The sequence below is a fragment of the Eimeria maxima genome, genomic scaffold (genome assembly GCF_000499605.1).
Source record: "Eimeria maxima Weybridge genomic scaffold, Emw_scaff1084, whole genome shotgun sequence".
Taxonomy (NCBI): domain Eukaryota; phylum Apicomplexa; class Conoidasida; order Eucoccidiorida; family Eimeriidae; genus Eimeria; species Eimeria maxima.
The window spans coordinates 5,001-5,601 of NW_013566081.1; positions in this window are offsets into that span (position 1 = coordinate 5,001).

Consider the following 601-nt stretch of genomic DNA (forward strand, 5'->3'; position numbering starts at 1 on the left):
ATTTATTACTGCTGTATGGAGAAAATGCAAATAAACGGTTATGCATGCATGCATGCATGCATGCAGCAGCAGCAGTAAATGCATGCATGCAGCATTCAGTGCATGCAAGGAACAGCAAATGCATGCATGCATGCATGCATGCATGCATGCAGTAGCACATGCGTGCAATGGCGCATGCATGCACAAATAGTAACCCAAAAGCAGCAGCATACGCAGCAGCAGCAGCAGCAGCAGCAACAGCAGAAGCAGCGGGAGGCAGAGCCGCCTATTGTCACTATTATTTATTCTTGACGCTTTTGCTTTTGTTGCTTTTTGCTGTATTTGTTTATTTACTCTCTTTTTTTATTATGTATTTATTTATTTATTTATTTATTTATTTATTTATTTATTTATTTATTTACTTGTTTTATTCTTGTTCTTATTAATAATAATGATTATTCTTATTGTTGTTGTTGCTGCTGCTGCTGCGTATACACACACGCAGCAGCAGTACAGCAGTATATATGTATATTATACGTATTTATATATAATATATAAAATATATATTATATATTGTATATATAATATATATTTTATATAATTATTTTCTTGATTTGTTTTC